Source organism: Argiope bruennichi, chromosome 11, assembly GCF_947563725.1.
Source record: "Argiope bruennichi chromosome 11, qqArgBrue1.1, whole genome shotgun sequence".
NCBI lineage: Eukaryota > Metazoa > Arthropoda > Arachnida > Araneae > Araneidae > Argiope > Argiope bruennichi.
This window is the reverse complement of record NC_079161.1, coordinates 91,490,465-91,498,067: the sequence shown is the minus strand read 5'-3', so window position 1 is coordinate 91,498,067 and position 7,603 is coordinate 91,490,465. Positions and strand designations below refer to the sequence as shown.

The 7,603-nt window shown below is 30.6% G+C and overlaps 1 protein-coding gene across 1 annotated transcript in view; it reads right to left on the bottom strand.

Annotated features, from left to right (window-relative positions):
• Positions 1-7,603, bottom strand: part of LOC129957549 (uncharacterized) — an 87,458-nt gene that overhangs the window by 72,001 nt on the left and 7,854 nt on the right. The window lies entirely within an intron of this gene.

Sequence of the window (7,603 nt, the reverse complement as noted above, 5' to 3'; positions counted from 1 at the left end):
TGTTTCATAATGTTTTCATTTTTTTTTCATTTAATATGGACTTAGAATTGAATTAGTATTTTACATAATTCAATAAAATAAATTTAAATGTAGAAATTATTTACGAATTTAAAAAACATTTGTATTTCTAAAAATAATGAAAGTAAAATGAATTGAAAATTCACTCGTTATCCAACATTAGACACCGAGTTATATCATTTTTAAATCATGGCCTGATAAACTAATGGGTAAACAACAATTACACAGCGGCGAAAAATTAGTGTTTAGTTCGATGATTGCCTTTAAAGAAATGTGGTATTGCAATATTATGTGGCAACGAAATAGTTTCATCATTGCATGCAAATGGAAAAAGATTTACCCAGACATGGATGGATTTCAACTATTATTTCACAAGTATCTGCAATTTTAATGCAAAGACAATATACCAAATTTCATTCATTAAACTCGTTACGATTTCAATGATGATTTTTAAAGACAATGCAATAGACATTATCCCAAGAATGATTTTTTTTTAATGTTCGGATTAAAAGTGACCTGAAACACCATTAACCATTATAATCTAAAAGATGAATCATGAGCTACACAGTTTTTAATTAACGTAACATAGGATCCTCACAAATTGTTTAAAAATGACAGGGAATTGTGACTAAAACAGAGCTGCTTAGCACGAAAAGATAAAACAAGTTATAATTCAGCTTACTTGTTGTTCAATAATTACTAGTTTAGTTCTTGTTCAATAACTATTATTTCCTGTTCAATAAGTTACTTATTCAATAAATACTAGTTTATTTCTTTTTTAATAAGTTGCTTGTTTATTAACTATAAATTTAATTATTGTTCAATATGTTGCTTGTCCAAAGAACCACAAGAGTAAAATAAAGCAATATTTTAATCCTTTAATTGCAAATGGCGCAATATTGTATTTAAAAAATGTTGGAGTTCACATTCTATGTAAGATATATCTATATATTTAAAACAAAGTCGTAAATCGTGTTAGTTACTCCATTTATAACTGAAGATTTTAATGATATTTGATTTTTGGATTCGTCTCAGACCCGAATAGCAGAATAACCATAAAATATCGTAAAAGTTCACGAAAAAAAAGTTAAGGGGAATCGTAGTTTAACTCCCTTCTTCGCCTTTAGCGATAACGCGCCAAAGATGGCCACACCCGTTTTCTCTTATCTAGGACTCCTCCGATACGGCGTAAGCTCATGGTTGGTTAGTTGGCGATTTTTGAAAAGTGCGCCAATGAGGGGGTTAAACTACGATCGCACCAAATTTAATCCTATCTTAGGGGTATTTTTTTAGGAGTTGGTAATACTGCAACAATTGTCAAGTAGGTCAAAACTACTAACTAAATTATTTGTTTTATTTTTACCAATTTAATAACTGAGCTTCGTAGCAATATTAAAAACATTTTAATAGATTGAGAATTCAACTATGCTATTACCGTACAGAATTTTCTTAGTAAACTGTAAGATAAATAATCGCAATTAATTCAAAACGAAAATTATTAAATATCCGTAAGTATTTTTCAAACTTCTTAAACGAAAAGCAGAACTTCAGTATGCTCTATAAATCAGTAATCCATTAAAACGTGTGAAATTCATCATATCCGAATAAAATATCTTATTTCCGAGAAAGTCTCCATGCACAGTAATAAAAAATTCAAACATAAGATAATAATACTTGATCCGTTGTAACGTATCAAATTTATTCTGCGCATTAAAAAATTCTGGAAAGTGATGTCTTATTTCTGAGAAACGTTTGCGGATAGGATCATAAATAATTCCAACATTTGGTTTCGAAACATTACAATTTAAAAATAATTGCCACTACTAAAGAATGAAATAGTTTGAATCTATAGAGGCTGGATTCTAGCGCCCCAGGACACTTTTCCAGTTTTCTTGATTGGCAGACGATTTTCAGCGTGGCTTTGCTTCAAAATGAACTGTGATTGTGACAGTTTAAATTCATGTCTTGAACTTCAGTGGTGGTCTTTCGAATGGAATATTATTTGCAAATTTCCGTTGTGTATTTAAAAATGATTTTTTATAATCCATTATTATTTTCTTAATAAGCTGAAAAAATTGCAACAGCGAGATAATTTTCGGCGCGATGGTTTAAGTGTTTATTTGAATCGAGCAGCGTTTCTACACGATTGCACAATTCCTCATATCATTGCTTTTGGCCACTGTTCGTGCGAGATCGAACATTGCGGTAGAAGAGTTGCTTCTACCGCAATGGCATAGCGGCCACATTGTTGGAAGGATGGCGTACGGCTCATTCAGCGTTAAAGTTGCCGTTAAACCTACAAAATTCTAAACAAGTGACATGTAACATTTCGAAACAGTCCGCAATGGTCAAAATTTTAGTAGCATCTAATATCATCATGTGGGACGAATGCACGATGGCGCACAAACGCGCATTGGAAGCACTTGACCGGACAATGAAAGATCTGCGCAATGACTCGAGATGCTTTGGAAGCGCAATGATTTTACTGTCTGGCCATTTCTGCCAAACACTGCCAGTCATTAAAAGATCGACTGCTGCCGATGAAATAAACGCTTGCCTCAAATCATCAGATCTGTGCCGCTATGTGAAGAAACTTCAAGTGACACGAGAGTTGCATTGTTGAACGATCCATCTGCTGAAGATTTCGCCAAGCAATTGTTGATTATCGGTTATGGCCGTGTTCCTGTCGACGAATCGAGCGGATTGATTCCATTTTCTTGGAATTTTTGCAATTTCGTTTCATCTAAAGATGAGCTCATTTACAAAGTGTTCCTGAACATCATTGATAACCACAAAAATCATAAATGGTTGAGTGAGCAAGCAATTTTGGCGGCTAAGATCAATGACGTGGATGATTTAAACTTCGTAATTCAGAATCAAATCGTTGGTACTCTGCATTTATACAAATCTATTGACTGTGTAACAAACGAAAACGAAATCACCAACTATCCATCTGAATTTTTAAACTCCTTGGATATGCCTGGCTTACCACTGCACAATTTACAGCCGAAGGTTGGCTCGGAGGTCATGATGCTTCGAAAACTAAACCAACCAAAATTATGCAATGGAACGCGTTTGGTGATTAAAAAAAAAACTAATGATCAAAGTGATTTACGCGACCACACTCAAAGGAAAATTCAAAGAGGAGTAAGTTCTCATTCCGAGGATTCTCATGATCCCAAGCGATATGCCCTAAGAGTTCAAACGAATTTAATTTCCAATTCGAGTTGCATTCGCGATGACGATTAACCAGTCACCAGGCCAATCGTTGAGTGTTTGTTGTCTGAATTTAGAAAACTCTTGTTTTTCTCATGGTCAGTTATATATGGCATGTTCACGTGTTGGTAAACCATTCGCATTATTGGTTCTTGCGCCTGATAACAAAACAAAAAATGTTGTGCGCCGAGTGCCAGGGAAGACAATAAAATGCAACAAATTCTGATATTTGAAAGCTATCGAAAAATGTTGCAACAAATTTCAGAATGGAAGTACCCGTATTGATGAAACTGAGTGGCAGGGGAGAACCATCAAGGACATCAAATTCTGAGATTGAAAGCTTCACAAAATGATACAATATGTTTGAGAATGGTACAAGTATTGAAGCGGCTGAGTGCAAGGAAAGAGCATCAATTATATCAAATTCTGGAATTTTTTTGTAGAATGCTTTCAATAACTTGCCCAGGAGTCAAAAATTGTTTAAATAACGGAGGTAATTACATCAAATAGTGGAATTTGCAAGTAATAATAAGATACAAATAAATTTGTACTAAAATTTGAATGCAGGTAAGAGACTATGTGGACGAAAAAAGGAAATTTTTAAAATTTAATTTTTATAACGTTTCTACGGTTTTCTTTATATAACTGCTCGAATTTTTTTAAGTGAATCTTTTTGGAGTTTACACTGATTTTTATACCTGCATTTATATAGAGTTTAATGCTACTTTTCTCATATTGAAAAATTTTCTTATGAAAAATCTAATATATATTTTTTGTTACATTTGGTATAATAATTCTTCAATGTGTTTTGCAGTTGTCGAGAAATATTCTTATAATTGTTTGAATGCTTCACAATGCGAAAAAAAAAATCGAAATTTTCGTGTTATTTATCAGTTAAACCTCAATATTTAAAGAGTAAATATAAATACAGCTCTTTTGTTAGTTTAGGAATTCGGAATTATATTTTTAAAATCTGTTTGCAAAATTCTTGGCAGAGCATGTGATAAACCTCTAAATGAAATGAATTTTTGCTTTAAAGCCAAAAAAAAGAACGTTTTTTCCAACTTTTAAAACAATTTTGCCATTTAACTGGTTTGGGTTTCATATATGTTTTTCAATCAATTTTATGTAAGTAATTTTAAAATATAATTACTTTAGAGCATTTCTTCAAAAAATTCATCCCGACGTAATCTCATACCTTAACAGCACAGTTTACGTTTTGATTGAACCTCGTATTGCATTTAAAATACAGAAGAATGAAATTTCACTTAGATGAATGGAAAGAATCGTTCTTAAATTTTTCATATTGAAAAAAAATTCTATTTTTTTATAATCAGCCCTTTCATAACAAAATTCTGTTCCATAGCTTTCTATTTGAACATTTGATCCTGGGGAAAGAAATAATTGTAATAAGTAGCAACACGCTCACTGAAGTGCCTTCTTTTATAAATTTTTAATCAGAATTTTCACTAATAATAGGCTCTATTGTGTCAGGTACAGACAGTATCCTGCTGAAACGCGCAATGAGAAGTTACGAACACGTGCTCTGTTTAAGCTGATTAATGGAGGTAAAATAATTAATGAATTTTGATTCAAGGTAAATTAATTGATCTTTCTGAAAAATATTTTAACTTATTTTATGTACTATCAAGGGGAGGATACGGAGTTGAAATCTGAGATCGGGATGAGATTTAGTATAATGAGTGTTCATTCATGAAAATATTAAAACGCAATGGCCATTCAATTTCGAGAAATTGGTCTTCAAACTTTTGATAAGGCTTATATACTGATAACTTGACATCCATCCGATGATTCCGATGGGATGGTTGTCTAGGTAACCGTCTCGTGAATGGAAGGTCTGGTTTCGAACCAGACGAAGAATCTTTTATTAAATTATTTTATTTATTAACTTTTATTAAATTAAAAATTTAAAAATACGCTTAATTAATATTTTTAAAATTTTCTCATCCAAAATAAATATTTATTATCAAAATACATAATAATAAAATAAAAATTAAAAAAAATTATAAATACAGATGCATTTTTAAACAAAATAATATTATTTAAACTTAATTAACTATTTACAGATAGTTTTAATTAATATGCTACTTATTTTTATGCAAGAGAAAATGTTTATTATTTTAATACTTAAATTGTAATTTAATATTTAAAAAAATAGTAATAAATATAACATAAATGGTGATAATTATTAATTATAAATACACACATCGTAAAAAAAATCATTCAATATTTCTAAAAAATTATCCTAAATACATTTACTTTCAATTCTATACAAGAACCAGAATGGTAATTATAGTAAAAACATTGGAAACAAAATATATTTCGACATCTTGCACAACTGATAAATGATGATTGTCCACAAGAGCAAGGTTCCTTTAAGAGATCTATGGAAAAACAAACTTCATTTGCATTTAAAAATATCTCACTTTCATCAGAAAGTTGGGCAGCGTAGCATGCCCTATCATCTTATTAAAAATTAGTGATGAGAATTGGTGGTGTACAATTGATTGACATTTTACACTATCTTTGCAAGAATTTATTTCTTCATGATGTTCGATTAAATAAGAATTTTGTATACGCTTAATACACTTTGAATCATCTGCCTACGCATTCAATAAATTAACAGCTGCTCTCTATTATTTCCTTTGATTACTGCAGTTGGGGACGTTTGCTTACATATTTAACAAATATCAGCTGCTTCCTTCAATTTTTGATATAAATACAGCTTCGTTGAATTAGAATTGATAATGTATTATTATTAAAATCCAAGAATTCGAAAATTAATTGTTTGAAAACGATGTAAGCAAGTTAAATTATTGTAGCCATTAATGTTACGTTTTCAATTATTTTTCCTTTAAACATTAAATTATAATTTAAGTATTAAAAGAATAAGTATTTATCCTCGCTTAAAATTAAGTAGCATATTAATTAAAACTAACTCTAAATAGTTAATAAAATGTAAATTATTTTGTTTTAAAAAATGCATCTGTACTTATAATTTTTCTTTTTAAATTTAAATTTTATTATTATGTATTTCGATAATAAATATTTATTTCGGATGAAAAAAATTAAAAACATATTAATTAAGAGTATTTGTAAATTTTTAATTGAATAAAGTTATTAAAAGAATTCCTAGCCAAATTCGAACCCTGACCTTCCGTTTACGAGACGTTTACCTAGACAACTATGCCATCGGGATCATTTGTACATCAGTCAAGTTATCAGTATATAAGCTTTACCAAAAGTTTGACGACCATTTTCTCGAAATTGACTGGTCATTGCGTTTTAATATTTTCATGAATGAACATTCTAAATGTACACTATTGTAAATTTCTTCAAATAAAACTCATCACTATAAAAATCATCACATTTGCAGTACTTAATAAAACCATTTTGTTTACATTTAAGTTGGTAGCAGTGAATGAATGCGTACTGTTCGCAGGTGACTCATTCGTCAGTTGTGAAGAATTATTACTGGGATTTTCAATTCGCGGACCGAATACATTTGACCTTGGATTTAATCCAGCGTTAGCATTCTGCGAACGAGTTTCATTTTCGCTTTGAGTATTTCTCAGGTGCAAAAAAGTGTTATGTCGTTTTTTGCAAATGGAACAGTTGGATTTTGAATGGCAGTTAGCAATTTTATGGTGATTTAAACAATTAAAACATAATTGCTTACTTTTAACGACCTCAATTCTCTCATTAACAAGCATATATTTGAACACACGACATACATTCAGGGAATGATTTTCATTACATTTACAAATTACACATTTCGGAGTTTTAACTTCCGCTACGAATGCTTTTTGTGGACTGTATTCTTTACGATATTTTTGAGAATGGTTTACAACTTGCGGTCGTGAAAACACGTTACTATCGTTTTTGATTTTTGACGATACATAAATATCGCAATGCCTGGCCAAATCTGGTGGCACATACCAAGATTCTGCTTGTTTCACGCCAATACAGTGCGCGAAAAAAGTATAAGGACAACATGTAATTGCATGAAAATATGCTTTATTTCCATTTCACCTAAATGAACTTTTTATATTTCTTACTTCTGCAGCATAATTTTGTGATAACACTTATACCACATAAAAAAGATAATTTAGCTTCAAAATATTGATTTTACAAAATTTAACATTAAAGGAAATACGGAAAAAATTATAAGGACATGTTGTAAAATACTTAAAAAATTTTTCAATAATCAAGAAAACTACCTTTTTTTTCAATCTCTTGAATAAGCCGAAAGGTCATAGATCCCGAAAGATCTTTTAAAATGTCCACAGATATTCTTTCCCAAGCGTCTTTGATAGCGACGACAAGATCTTGTGTACATTGATACTGT